The sequence below is a fragment of the Aptenodytes forsteri genome, unplaced genomic scaffold (assembly GCF_000699145.1).
Source record: "Aptenodytes forsteri isolate BGI_AS27 unplaced genomic scaffold, ASM69914v1 Scaffold282, whole genome shotgun sequence".
Lineage (NCBI taxonomy): Eukaryota > Metazoa > Chordata > Aves > Sphenisciformes > Spheniscidae > Aptenodytes > Aptenodytes forsteri.
The window spans coordinates 2039207-2054368 of NW_008794089.1; positions in this window are offsets into that span (position 1 = coordinate 2039207).

Here is a 15162-nt window from a genome sequence, read left to right on the forward strand (position 1 = left end):
GTTCTTGGTTTGGTTGGGTGTGTTGGTTTTCTAATGTACATATCATTGTGCACTTTTATTAGAAAAGGCAGAGAGAGATGCATTGTGCATTTGGAAGGAAAAACAGTGGTGTTTGTGAAGGTTTCTGTCTGTCCTCTTTCAGTAAGACTTGAAATATCATAGAGTTTAGACTTGGGCTGCTCTCAGAGAAGAAACTTGTCTCCCCCTGCTTTCTCAAAAATGAGCTAAGATGATCTGCTAGAGAGCCTTGTGCCAGGTGGGTGAAGATGCTGACCCAGAGTCAGCTGGGCGAAGATCACCCAGCTAGGTGATCTTCCGGATAAGAGGCACAGACCATGGAAAGTTTCTTGAGATCAGTTTTGTACTGTATGAAACTCTGTTGTAGAGAGTGGAGAGCAAGTGTGGGGTTTTTTAGGTTTGTGGGTTGTGGGTATTTTTTTTTGTAGCTTGTCTTGTTGAAGGAATGCACTCTGATACTTGGTGCCTGTTGGATTTTCTGAGGCACTGATGCCTTTACAGTATATCACATACATCTCTTAGCGCTGTAGTTGAACTGAGAGATGGCAAAGGCACCCATGCCAAGACAGTCTGCAGAATGAAGTGGGACCTCCAAGCTGTTGGGGTCTCTTAGCTGTGCTCTGCCCTTGAAACTGCAGGCAAATTTAACCACTTGTGGATGTGCATGGCAAGTCAGAGATGATTGGAAAATCCTCAAAACACATTCTGCTGCTCATTTTGCCTTCCTTATCTAACCCTGTCACCACAGTGGTACCGCTGTGGTCACAGTGGTGAGATACAGGTGGAACTGAAAATCATCTGCAGATTGTTAGCATTTTCATCCATGTCACTTTTACCCATTTCAGTATTGCTATAAATAAAGAAAATTGATCCTTTTGAGCCTTAATTTGGTTATCTGGACGCAAACTGCTGGAGAAGGAACTGTATTATATGCTTTGATCTATGCTGTATCAAACAGTCAGATTACATAATTGGGCTGTTCTTAACAAGTAATGCTTCTATGAGTGTATCTAAATATTGTAAATCAAAGGTCAACTGCTAGGGATCTTACGTGGTGGGTTGCTTTTTTGTTTGGGTTTTTTTTTATGAGCTCCAGGTGTGGGCCTGTAGTAACTGTAAGTTTGTTCATCAATATAGAGTTTTTTCATAAATCACATGCCCATGATTTTAATGTTCCTTGTGGAAAAAACACAAGAATTTAGGTGCCGCTTGCTCAGAGACATGCTGCTTCTCCTGTTTCCTCATTCTTTTAAATTCAGATACATGCAGTCTTGTTTCACTGCAGGCCTTTGTAGACTTTGGTTTATCTACATTTTGCTGATGCGTGGCTAGGCATGGTTTTTGGAGAAGGGCTGTTTTAAGCACATCTGATACTTAAAGCCAGAGACCTATGGTTTCTGTGTAATGTAAATGAAAAATAGTTTATTACCATGCTTTAGACCTGACCTAGTTGAATGAATGACGTGTGAAATTCAATCATAGAAATCTTGGTTTGATCCCAGTTCTAAATTCTTCTGAGACTTTGGACCTTGGATACACTTACTCTTTTTCTTTGTGATGAATTGGGAATAGTACTATACCACCAATCCTCTACTTAGTTCCAAGGTCTTTTCAAAATTGTTCTACAAATTCAAGAATGTCACTTGATAGGGCTATTAAAAAAAAAAAAAAAACCCAAACAAAAAGCGAGGGGAAATGATTAATTGACAGCCTAATGCCAAAATAAAGTCTTGTCTGTTTACATGGGGCCAGAAAATCAGGTAGCAAACTTGTCAGTGCAGATGGGATTGAAAAGAAAAAAGAAAAAAAAAAAATCACCATTTCTGTAAGAATGCCAATAGTGGTGACATGTTGAAAACTAGATCTCTAACAAAAATATTTGTAGGCTTGCAAGGCTAATGCAGTCACTGTGAGTACTTGGTATTTGTTGACGCTACACTCCAAGGAAGACTTGCAGAAACACAGGGATGTGAACAGTAGTGTTTAGTTTGGATGTAGTATCAGAAAAGAAACTGGCGTGAGATTCCGTGATGCTCCTGATGTTTCCTTGATGTTCCTGATGCTGCAAAATGTTCTTGCTTTGCTGCTGCTTGGATGAAAACGTAAATAGGGTAGTCAGAATAAGACTTTTTGCATCCCTGTCCTGTTGTCCAGGTCCTAGTTCTTTCTTCCTAAAGCCACCCTAATGTTCAAATAAATCTATGAAGTCCTCATAAGCTTCCTTCATGCTGCCTTTTCCCCTAACCGTTGCTAAAGGCTTTCAGCAATTTCCTTCCTTGCTTTTCTGCAGGTCCCACGGACTCTGTGCCATGAATGCAAAACGTGACAGCAGTTGAGCGGCTGTATCGAGACCATTTGCTGTCACAAGGAGTATTACTTCATTGTTTGCTTTTACCCTCTGTTTGCATTTTGCTTTCTGTTGCTTCTTTTGTTTTGTATTTTGATAGTCCCTGCTCCCTTTCTGTGTAGTTGTGCAGCAGTGTCCTGGTTCCTGATTAGAGCTTCCAGATGCAACAAATGATAAATACGAAATCATAGTCACCCTGACATACTGTCTATCAAACTCTACTTTTGGTGAATTTATTTCCCCTTTATTTCTTTCTGTGGTGCTAAGCACAGCAAACAGCTGCTCCTACCAAGCAGAAACTCAGGAAAACTGACTTTCTCACTGTTTGTTTTCCCTTCAGTCCATATGGATTTTTCCTTAGACCTAGGGGCGGATGCGCTATGCCTGCACAATTGTATAACACGCCGTTGCTTGCTTTTCTGCCCTGAACTCATAATGAAATATCCTAAATGATTATAAAAGCTTTAGCACCAGCTTCATTTCATTTTAATAGACCAATAAAAGCAACCAGTGTGCAAGCTGCTGGCTCCAGTACTCCTGCATAAGCCATTAGCAAAACAACATTACTGGCTCTTGACAAAGAAAAACAGCAGTGACAAAACCAAGAATTGGCTCCGAAAAGAAGTCAACCAAGTGCCAGTGGATCCAGAGACCCACTCTTATGCTTGCTGGCTGCCGTGAACTCTTTGTTTGAGGTTGAGAAGTCGGCACTTTCTCATAATTTATTCTACATTCTGGCTTTTTCTTTGTCTTCTGTAAACATCCTTTGCAGTGTTTCCAGCAATGCTGGCAACTGCCCAAGAGCCTGAGGAGCTTTTCCAGTTAACTTGCGTGCATGGAGACCTGACAGGTTTTGCATTTTATGCATGAGACTGGCTCATCTGGCCTCTTCTTATCCTCTCCCCCTGCAATACTAGCAGCTAATGTATTTGCAACATTATACCCCACGTGCCAGGTAGAGCGTGTTGGCTTTGAAGAGCAGGAGTCTCCCCGTAAGGCCCAAAGGAGCCCCAAGATGTCCCTGCTACAAGGCCCCTCGCTGGTTGTGGGGAGGTGAGAGAAGAAGTGTACTCATCTCACGGGACCCAGTACATGGAGCTTTCTGTACTGGGCAACAAAAAAAAATCCTGGGAGCCCTCTATTTGTCTAAGGTTTGTTAAGTGTGGCCTCAAAGTGTGCCTATACAATCAGTATATTGTGTATTTCAAAGTACACAGAAGCTGTAAAACTACCTGCTAGCCCACATCAAATATAAACTAGTACCATCTGCTTATATATTATCCTCTAGTGTTTTGCTGTGTTTAAGAAATGAAAACACTGCTCGGGTTTTGGTACCTGCATGGACAGCCAGTGGTCTGGTTTCAGACATGGCTACCTGTCAGGATGGTTGCACCCTGGTACTTTCTCATGAATGGTGAAGCTCCCAGCTGGGCAGGTCAGAAGACCTCAGCTCTGCTGACACCCTTTTTTTTTTTTGGATTGTTTGTGGTTAGGCTTTGCCTAAGCCCTCTGCAAAGGCAATACATGGTTCTGAGAGATTTGGTCCCCTCTTCCCTGTCTCTTCCTTTGTTTTCCTTCTTTCAAGCTGAAAAAACGCCACCTTTTTAATTTCACTTGCCGAATTTAAAGATATCGTGATCACTCTTTTCCAGGAAAAGCTTTTCAGCATTTCAAACTGTCCTAAGACATTCACCGAGTTATGGGTGTTCCCAAAAACGGCTGGTCAGCTGGAGCAATTTAAAAATGCAGTATCAGCTAGAACAAGACAGATGCTGGAAGAGACATGTAGATGACCTCAGGGAGAGTGAGAGGATGAAATTATCCCAAAACAGAGCTTGGAAAAAGAATTAATTTGCCTCTATTGTGTGTTGTGCTCTAGTTTAGTTAGGTGTGCATTAGGTACAAATAAAGGAACTGAGACTTCTTCCTGTCCCCTATAACCTGGAAGAGCATTTAATAAGTTCATATGGACTCTTCTCTTCCATCTCTTTGCTTTTGCAGAACTGGGTGAACAGCACAGCATCATCAGCTTTCCCTCTTGTCCAGATCTTGTTTCTCTGTTAAGATTTGTTTCACTGTCCCTACAGAACATCTGGCAATCATCTAGGTGGATGTGGCTGCATGTATACATTTTTTTAAATTTATATTATTCTGTGATTCATTTGTGTTCAGCAGTGTCATGGGCAACAATCTGTAAGAGTTCACGATCTGGTGTCCTGGTCCCATGTGCTTCTCTCTCCTTGCTTCTTTTGACTGACCTTTCTGGTTGCAAACCTTTGAAGAATGCTCATCCTGTTGTTTCTGGTCTCCTGATATAATTTCTGGTTTAAAGGAGATGTTTCTAACCTATCAAGAATGCCATTACTATGGTAGCTAGACTTTTAAAGTTGCGTGGGTTTTTTTGTAGAGCTGTTCTGAAATAGGACAAGAATTTACAAATGATCATCCTTAGACTCTCAGTGCATTGTGGAGTTGTTATTTTTAGTACTCTTTGCCATTTAGTTGTCAGTCTCACGTTGGTGATCTCCCTCCCCTGCCAAGATCAGCAGCTAGAGTCAAGGGGTTATGATTACTTTCACGAATGAACAGAGAGCCTGGTGGTTGCAGACAAATAGTTTGACATTTCATTCTCTTTGAACAGAATTATAAAAAGTGAACACAAAAACATACCATGTAAAGAATTCCAACAGCGTCCTGCTGCAAAACCTTACTAATTTCGGTTTCAAAGTGAAGAGTTTTTCCCGATGATGTTTCCTTTCCTTTCTTTTTATTTAAATGAACATTGTACTATTCCAAGAGCAGTCCATGTGGATGTGCCTGGAAGAAGTCATCGAGTCATCTCACAGATGCAGTCATTCTGCATGTAGGGTTTTGGTTTGTTTTTTTTTTTTTCCCTGCAAAATACTTTGTGAACATGGGGCCATGGTAAAACAGCTTTATGGTGTGGGTTGTTTTTTTTTTTTCTACCCCCCACCCCCCCATGAAAGGAAAACGTACTTAGCCCTTTAGGTGCATCACCTGGTAGTATAGTTGCAAGCCCTGAAGTCTTGCTGAAAGCTTCTGGCTGGACTGGGCTGTAAGTGTGAAGAACATCCTCTAGTGTAAAGGTTTCCAAACTGTCATACGAGTACCACTGATGGCACATGAGCTAGTCCAGATGGATGCAGATACTGCCTGCTTTTGCACGTGTAGGGTCTGTTCATATCTGTAATACCAGCTAAGCTCTCCTTCCGAAACCTCTGTATTAAGTGGGTGGTTGGAGCTCAGCGATGATCAGGGTCTCATTTCACCCTTTCCACGCATCACCTTCATGTTGCAGTGCACGCAGGCGTGTTGCTGTGATGCCAGGTGTGCGATTCTCTGTTTGTGGAGACGTTTCCTCTGTTTTCCTTGTTTGTCTCATTTTACCTAGTTCTGCAATTGCTCTTGTGGCACAGGCAAGTGCTTATGTTATTGGTAGCTCTAATACGAAATACAAAAGCTGAATAAAATCACTTCTATGGTCTAGTTTCTTTCTTCGGAGAGAAAATGAAATGTTTCAGCTAGCCAGTATCTTCTCAGAGAAATATGCACTGAATGGATCTTGTCTGAGAGTGCTGAGTAGCAACCACGTCTGCTTCAAACCATGAAGGCCCCGTCTTTTAGCACTGGGGACTGTAGCCTATAGGTCTTTACTTGGCTGGATAGGTGCCTGTATGCCTTGATATATGTATTGTCCCATGATGTGACCTAATATGCACAAGCATCTTTTGTCACGGGAGCAGACATGCATGCAGGGAGCAAGCTGCAGACAGCCAGAAAAATTAATTTAACATGAATAACGGGTTCAGCTGTATTAGTGCTGTCTCTGTAGACACTGGAGGAATATAGCTTTGCTCTGTTAAACAGCAGGAGGAAGGGAGCAGAAAGGACCCAAGACACCCTTTACGAGCAGGATGAGGTCAGGGAGAGCCCAAAAGCCTGAGGAACAGGCTGTTCTGGAGACTGAGCTGTTCCCTCTCTCTCCGTGGCTCTCACCATTGCTTTGTGCCTTTGCAGAAGATCTCCCCAGATTCACCTGGCTGCTCTTCTCCACCCCGGGGCTGAGGGCAGGAGCATAGTGCTGTTGTTGCTGTTGGCTCTGCCTGCCTGCTGTGCCTGCCCTTAGGTGCTCAGCAGCAGCGTGCTTCGCTGCATCTGTGCTGTTGGTTGCCTTTGATTTAAACTCATCCCGTTCTTTACCTGCAGGAAGGCACGGGGCTGTGTGTGAAACTATTCTTTACGTCTGGTTTTCAAACCAAGCAACCTGTCTTCTTCCCCACCTCAATCATGTTCGCCAGGCAGTTTATTTGATGTTATAGAGAGATCCGAACCAGAGTCTCTGATCTGTTGAGTGTTGGATTGAACCTTTGCTTTTGCAAGGAGGGATAGCGCTGCTTGCCTCAGCCAGCGGTGGGGAAGTCTTGCCAAAGGCTGGGTTGTTGGGGCCTTTTTTTTTTTTTTTTTTTCCCCTTGGTCTTCTCCCTGGAGTAGATTAAAACTATATCTGAGCATAATAGAAGGGTCTTGGCAATGTTGCAAACTTTGACTTTTTCAAAAATTTCTTTTTTCCCCCTCTTTAAAACTTACTTACCATGTTTTAAATTTTGCTCTGCCAGTAGGCCCTTAACAAGAGAACAGAATTTTTTTCACTAAATATTACCTGCTGAATGCTCTGGCTTTATGACCTCTAACTATGCCTTTATGCATGTAAATGAGGCAAATGAAGACCAGCAGAGATAGAAGCTCTGTATTTCCAACTATAATCAACAGTTTCCCAATTTCCCTGTCACTTCTGAGCCTTTGAATTTTACTCCTGTACCTAAGTCTTAATTTTTCTTTTGTACTTCATCTTTACTCATGGATGTGTGTGTGAATTTATAAGCATTGTCTCTCCACTAATTCTGCTCAGTCTAGTTTGTAAATGAGTAAGCATGAGAAGATACTTAGCAACTGAAGGCAGAGCTGCAAGAGATGTAATTAAATAAGCACTTCTGCTGCATCTGACTTCAGTGCTTCAAAAGTGTTTTTAGTATTTAGATGTGGTTTTGGTTTTTAGATTCTCCTTGCCAAGCTTAAGAGGCATGTTTTGTTTCATTGCTGTTCCCTACAAATACCAAGTACTTTGTTCTGTACTAAACTAGGGAAATCCACTCATCCAGACTATAGACAAGTTGGTTAAAGATTTTATTCAGGGAGAAAAGCAAGCGAAACCTCCCTGTGTAATGCATTTCACACCAGAAACACTCGATACTTAAAACAGAAAGAAAAATCAGCTCTTCAGCTGTAAAAATGTTTTCCACTTTATGAATTTTTATTAAGCACACTTTTTCCTGCTGTACATGTTAGTACGTCTGCAAGCCTGATCTAATCAGCTAATCAGTGAGTCGACTAATAATTTTGAACGAGAAAGAAAAGGCAGGAGGAAACGTTTGGTGTGGACATCCAGTGGTCTACCTCATGTTGTCCTCCTGCCCTTTCTCTGCTTGCTATGGTCGTTGACTTGCCTTTGGCATTCGCACGAGCTAAAATATCTGCCTCCTGCTCAGATAGCCTTGTGCCAGGACTGAAACTGTAGCATATTGTTCCATCATTAAATGGGCAACGTTGAATACTTGGGAAATTAACAACAGCTGCAAGTTCTTCAGCTATTTTTATTTGTACTGTGGCTATAATTTTTCTAGCGTGTTTGTGCTGAAGTCAGAAGAGGAAAGGAAAATAGATCCCCCAAGGGATCTATTGGGGGCTGACTTTTTTTTTTTAATTAAAAAAAAAAAAAAAAGGCCCTGCCGAAAAAAAGCATCCATAAAACAAATAGTACCGAGCGTAGCCTACCAGTTTATTCAGTTTACGTGGGCCCCTTAGTCTGGTTGCTGGTATGACTTTCTGGGGGTTTTAGTGGCACCTCGGCACATGGTGAGGTAACTGGCGCCTTCCATGCTAAGCCTTCTCCTTTAAAAGTCCTACTGCTAGTAGCATCTGTCTTAGCCTTTAGTAAAGCTTTGTGGCAGCAAAGCAATTTTCTGTTTTATTTATGTTTTACGGTCCTACCCAGAGACATAAGCCAAAATCCAAGGCAGCCACTCCGTTCAGTGGTCTTTGGATGAGGCCCTAAAATCAAGCTAAGAAAGCGTAAGAGAATGATTGTAAAACAGGATTTCTTAAGTATCCTATAATAGTCCAGTGACTGGGATTTCTTCCCAGAAATCACATGATCATGTGTCAGGAATGACAAGGCAGAGCCCATGCTTTAAAATGAAAGGTCAGTGTGGATCCATGAATTGGCATCTTGCCCTGGCACCAAAGGGGTTCAGGCTCCTGCTCTGCTCGTTCCCCTGCAGCGCCAGGCAGCTCTGCGGGTGCAGAGGGGAGATGGGGAGATGATGCTGGGGGAGAATGAGTATCACAGCGTTAGTTGTTGGTGCTTTTTGGAGCACCTGGAATTAATATCACTCACAAGGAGTTAGGAGGTTGTCTTGAAGTTTGGAATGTAGCGAGAAACAGCAGCTGGAAGGGTCACTGAGGGGAAAAATGAGGTTTTTGCTTAATCTGTGGCTTTTTTAATATTCTGACTAAACACTTGGTGAATGCAGGAGTGAATGAGAGGAAGCCCATCCTGAAGCATTACCCTTTCTGAAAGTACAAGAAGATGCTCCTTAGAAGCCTTGCCGTTGAACAACTGTAGGAACCAGACATAAGTGCTTTGTTTGTTTATTTGAAAAGCAATTTAGCAAGAAATTTAGCAAGAAGGCTTTTTTTTCCTTTAACTGAGGAGAGAGGTGGTCCAATTCTTTTGTCTTTTTTTTGTGACCCAACTCATGGCAAGACATCCGTTCCTTAGGCTGGACATCATTTTAGAAAAATGCATACCACTGTGGGAATTCATAGCCATTCCTTTAAAATCGTTGAGAATGTGTTGGTATATTTCTGGATTTGAGTGGAAACAAGTAAGGGAGGTGGCTTGCTGTCAGTAACCTAAAACTTTAAGGGCAAAACCAAACCTGTTCCCCCTAACACTTGTGCACGTGCTTAACTTCACTACTGAGAATAGTAACACAGGGTCCTCTTTGTATATGGAGTCCTACTCACATATTTGAAGGACTGAGGCTTTATTTGATATCTTATGTCTGATTTGGGAGTCTATAAACTGGGGTAAAGATTTCTGCTGCTATAGAGAAACATAGCTTTATTGACATGAGTTGGTACCGCTGCATTTAAACCATTAGAAGTTTTCATCTTTTCATTGAAAAAGAACAATGTCATGACAAGCGTGAGCCAAGGGCGAGCAGCCTCTCAATGGTGAGGTGCCAGGCTTTTCCTTCCCAAATTAGAGGCTAAGCACACTACAAAACAAAGGGTTGGTTTTTTTTTTTCTGCCTTGCACTGTGGGAAGATGATAACAAGATTTCCGCCCTGGACTGGCGTGAGGAACTGTGGCTAATTCATGGTGTCGTGCTTCTGTGTCAGAAAGGGCTCCTCGTTTGAAACTCGGTTGAAGGTGAAAAATGGGAGCTGCGGCCTTGCTTGGAGGAGAGGTGCACCAGCCATCTGTCTGCAGTATAAAAATGACAAAGCCGGTGGAGTTGTCCCCTCACCAATAGCCTTCGCAAGATGTTGTTATTCCTCTGTGGTGGCCTGTCATTTAGAGTCTGCCTCTGTGATTTCTTTGGCTGCCACCCTGTTGGCTTCTGACCTCTGAAGCCTGTTTGGAAAAGTGCTGGGAAGAAGCCTTGACTGTGGCTCAGAGTTGGTGCTGTTTGTTCCAGTTAGCCTCTTCTGCTGCCTGATGGTTTTGTTTCTGAGGAGCAGAAGGGAGGAGGGGAGGTGATCTGACTGAGGTCTGATGTCCTTCTGGATAATCCACATCCTGAAAACTACACCTGTGTGGTCACAGGAGATGACTCGGCATGATTCTGGTTTGGTTCTTCACTTCTTACCTGTTAACGCCAGCTGGCGTGCACCCTGGTGAAAGAAGAATTAGCCCCAAATTTTATTCCACTGCTCATTGTGACAGTTGCCCTGGACGCATCGTTCTCTTGCTCGCTTCTCTGCCCTGCTGCTCCTATTCCATTCCTTTTTCCCATCTGTGAGTTTACGTTTGTGGTTACAGTCTAAAGGGTCCTTTGCCTGCACAGAACTGCCCTGGAAAAATGTAGGAACTGTGATGCTGCTTTAGTGCCTTCCTTCCGTGGTGCTGTTTCCCCTCTGAGATGAACCCTGTAGTGCTTGGAAGAGCAGCTGGCAGGCCTGCGAAAAGAGGGGCAGCAAGCCAAGCTGTGTCCTGTGGAAGCAGCAGCAATGACCTTGATACCTCTGGAGTTGCCCACTGCTTGCACGGGGATTGAATTTTCTCTGAAAGTTCGATTTAAGCAACATTGTCGATGCTGACCAAATATGCGAGTGCATCTGTGCTCGTTTCTGAGCTATTGGTGCTATTTCCATCTGTTAATGTGGGCAGGCACTATTAAAATCCTCAGCACTTTCAGTCTAGTTGAATAATTTTCTAGCTGCTAGGTAAATTAAACATTTATGGCCATATCTCATGCTATTATCCATCTATAGCAATACCTCCAGGCAGGGATCTTGAGCTTTTTTGGACTGTGGACCACGTGTTAATGGAGAGCGAATGTTTCATTTATACCTCATCTCACTCTTGCAGTTCTCAGTTGCAGAACGTCCCTGAGGTAACCTCAGATACTCTTTGTGAGGAAATAACCTTAGTGAAGGGATTTTTGATGTCTGTGTAGTCTGTGTCAAAGGGAAGAGAGGAGTTCATTGCAGCATCCCAACTTTTTTTTTGTCTTGTCAAGTAACTTCCCCACACGCAAATTAAGATCTATCATCTGCAAGCAGGAATAAAGAAGATCATAACATCAGATGAGCCACAGACCACAAGAGTGGTAACTAGAGGTCCAACAGTGATAACAGTTAGAGTGCAAGTTTCCTAGTTATTAGAGGAATTTGAAAGCTTGATGGGGTCCCAAGAAAGTCCATGTATATGGATGGATATTTGAGCAAGGAGCATGCACTGATTGAACAAGAGAGGAGGCGTGTAAAAAGCTACCCACATCCAGCATGTCCTTCATCAAGTTGTGAAGTGGGTGGTTTGAGGGGTGAAAAGCAGTATGAGCCAAGACATGGCTCCTATACCAAGAGATTATTTTAATTTGTCTGGTTATGTGTATCCAATATCTCTATCTAGACAGTCATCTTTGGAACGTGCAGTAGGTCCTTCTTTTTTTTTTTTTTTTTTTTCCCCTCTCCTTCCAGGAAGCTATTTTGAATGTGGAAAAACTCAGGTGATCACTAAAACCAAGGAAATGATCCTTTTAGAAAAATGCCAAATGCTGGTATGCTTTTGATTTAAATGAAGAGATTTGTCAACACTCTTAGCGGATTATGTTGAAATTTGACAAACTGGGACATTGGAGATTATCATTTAGGTACATTCAGGCTCCTAATAGAAGAAAAGCAAATGTTATGGTCTTATGTAGGAAGTTACTTCATTTGGAAAAATGCTTTGCCGTTAGTAGGCATTGTTACTTGCCAGAAAGGGTTTACTATTTATTTGCTGTTCTAGTCCTTTCATGGGAAATACTCCAAGGACAAATGCTTAGTATTTCTTCCTGCTCCAATAAGTAGTTGTGAGATACAGCTGTTGGATTTGTCTCACTGGAATTTAATAATCATATGCTATCACTATGGCAGTGGATTGGATTGTCTGAGTAGAAGTCAGTTTAGGTTCTTAGTTTAATTTAAAAGGCATTGATGTTTCAGTCTACCTGGTGAATGTCTGCCCAAAAGCCACAACAGAGCATCTCCCTGAAAGCTTGAACTGACTTGTTAAACAAATAAAAATTACACTCGGTTAAACTCTTCTGCTGTTTCTTTGTTTGAGGAGAGTTTTGGCCTGAGAAAGAGATGTGTTTGCTGCCAATCAGTAGGAATTTTAATAGACTGTGTGCAAGAATAGAAGAACCTGATTATTAGCCTGGATGAACCCAAACCCATAAACTCCTCCCAGTGTTCCAGGAACTGAGTCCCAAAGCAAACGGTTTTCTGGACTGCATCATGGAGGTGATTGTATTTCAGCATTCTAATATTCACACTAACGCAGCCCTGTTCAATGAGCTAGCCTTGCAGACCAGGCCATGCTCACCTTTGCTGTGTTACTATGTGAGTTTCAGTGTTTACTTCAAGGTGGTTAGCCTAATGTAGCTGGACCAAATGAACTACAGTTTCCTTTATAACTGTTTCTCCAGTCCCAGTTTGGTCATTAAACCAGATTGGACCTGTACCATAAATTATACATCTGTGCTTTTCCCTTGAGAGGTTGAGATGCCTTGTGAGGATGTGAACAACACAGTAATGATGGCTGTTAATGGAAGTATCTGTAGGTAGGCATCTGACAGCAGGGCTTACAATTCACTGTTAAGCAGGTGGGAGTTGACCAAGAACAAAGCTTCCCCCAGCAGAGTGTTGAAGTAAATACTTCTCAAAGCAGTATCTGGATGCTGACTTGCCGGGGTTTTTTAGAAACTGGTTTTCAAATATCAGAATGTTTCCAAGGTAACCTCTTCAATCTCCACTATATTCAGATGCTCACTTGTTTAATACACACGATGTGTGTAATCTGATTTAAAATGAACAGATGCTTCTAACAATGATCTAACACTAACCAGGATGGGTTTCTAGAATAAGCTCTTGAAGGTGAGAACTTGCCTTGGCCTTGCATACCTTACAGGAGAACAGCACTTAGATGATATTTCATGATTATCGATTTCTTTTGTTCCCTGCACTGGGTGTGTGATTGGTCATGGACACTGCATCTTGTTTCTTGAGACTGAGGAGTCACTGCCTTCAGTGTTACAGATGTTTTCAGGACCAAAACACAAAGGATTTTGATCCGGTATTTGCAGTTTTGGAATAAATATCTCAGAAAACTGAAAAGGGAAAAGTCGTAGTTGAATAAACAAATATTTTTTTTTTCCCAATAAATCCTCATAAGAACAATTTGAGGAAGGTGTGCATCACTGGATTAAATGTCAAGAATGAAAAATAAGGGTAGTAGGGAGGGGAGCAGGAGTTGCTGTGATTATGCAGCTGCGCTCTGTCCTGTCAGCGCTCTCTCTCTGTGGGACAAATGAGCGTGTGGGGGATGCATAACATCAACAGAACAAAGCCCGGGAACTCCCAAAGCAACTGCCCTGAGTCCTGGCGACCATCAAGGAAATCTATCCTCCTGCAGCCTTTGATGGGCTGTCGTAGCTTAACTAACCAGCATCTGTAGCACAATGCTGTTACTGCCTCGATCTTGCCTGCGCTGCAAATGACTGAGAAAATTGAGTTCTGAATCCATCTTCCTTTGCTCAGTCTTTCTTTGCTTTGGTTTTATTATTATGGGAGATGAAAGATGGCCCCTGAGGATTTAACTACTAGGTAATTTAAAGGCTGTTTTCATTCTTGGAATGGTAAAGCGGAAGAATGAAATGTACATAGGAAATGGGCAAATTTGCCAGTTCAGCATGAACTGAAGGGAATGAATGCTGGCGTGGCTTTAGATAAAAATAGGGGAAACCCAAATCTAGACTTTGCTCTTAATAGTACTCTAGATAGTATCAGCTCCTGTGAGGAGTAAGTGCCTGCCTAGGGTTAGGGCTGGAGAGGGACCAAGCTTCCAGTTCTTAGTCAAAGGAAAGGAAGTTTGATATCTATGTCTTGATGGTGACACTGAAAGTGTTACCTACGTTCATTAGAGGCTTAAAAATAAAATCATTGTATCACCAAATCCTTTTATCTGTAAAAACTAGTATTTGGTTTGTTTCATTTTTAGAGAGACTGAGGGTGGAAGTAGTGAATATCCTCACTCTTGGCATGGTCTTCCTTTCAATTCCTGACAAATGATCCCTTCTCCCCCACACACCCTACTTTATGGGTTGTTTTATAAGGTGACTTATGACTTATTCTGTCGTTGAAGAATGCAAATAATAACCTTGCTTTTATTTCTCATGCACATACAGAAGGAAACAGAATAATTGCAGAAGCTAAATTCAGTTTTGGAGTTGTGGAACCTGCCCAGTACCATTTGGAATAGATCAACCGCTTCTAGCGGAGTTGGGAAAATGTTACATCTGTTTCCTTCCAGTTGGAACAAAAAAGGCTACCGCTACCCCCTTGAAGCTGCAGAGACTCCAGTGGAACGTTGAGCCTTTTTTGCTTTTCTTGGGTGTAAATGCTTTCAATATGTGGCATGCCTCATGCTTTCTTGCAGATCTGCCATTAGAACTTTCAGTGTAAGGTCAGTTCCACCAGGAAGGTTTAAACCCCCCCAGCTTTTATGTCTGTACAAATGTTGCCGAGTTCATGGGTGTAGAAATAAGAACATAAAGCAAGTCGTAACCTTCTCTGGTGTTGAGGATCTCTTGGCACTTTCATAAGCATCTGGCTTGACATTCTGACGTAGTTCCAGGTTGGATATTTCACATAACAACAATAACTGTCGTGACTGTGGTTTCCCAAACAGTCTGAAGATTGAACGTGGTGGTTCCATCCAAGGCAGTCAATCGCTGTTATTAATTCCTCGCCTTAGTGCTCACATGTGCCGCCAGCTATTTAGTAGGTGCGACCGCTGCGCACGTGAGAACTGGGTGAGGTGGTGTACGTGGGTGAGGTTTTACACAGGCAATTCATTACACCAAACCGCTTTACGACCCGCAGCGCCTACGGACAGCCGCGGGGGTAGCTCCGCCCAGCGGGGCGCTGCGTGGCGGCGGCCCGCC